This window comes from Sinocyclocheilus grahami, unplaced genomic scaffold (assembly GCF_001515645.1).
Source record: "Sinocyclocheilus grahami isolate Dianchi unplaced genomic scaffold, SAMN03320097.WGS_v1.1 scaffold507.1, whole genome shotgun sequence".
Lineage (NCBI taxonomy): Eukaryota > Metazoa > Chordata > Actinopteri > Cypriniformes > Cyprinidae > Sinocyclocheilus > Sinocyclocheilus grahami.
In genome coordinates, this window is record NW_015505686.1 from 940,956 (window position 1) to 941,182 (window position 227).

Consider the following 227-nt stretch of genomic DNA (forward strand, 5'->3'; position numbering starts at 1 on the left):
ACTCAAACCTTTCAATCAATTTCATCAATAAAACATACATTTCATTTAAAAAAAATGTAACAATAACCTGAACAACTTGTGTGTGTGTGTGTGTGTGCGATCTGAAGGTTTTTCAAAAACAGCCTTGACAGATAAAGCCGTAATCAAAAATGCCCTTCCTTTCACCACATACTCTTCAACATACATACACATGCCTCACTAACATGCACACATAAACACACATCACA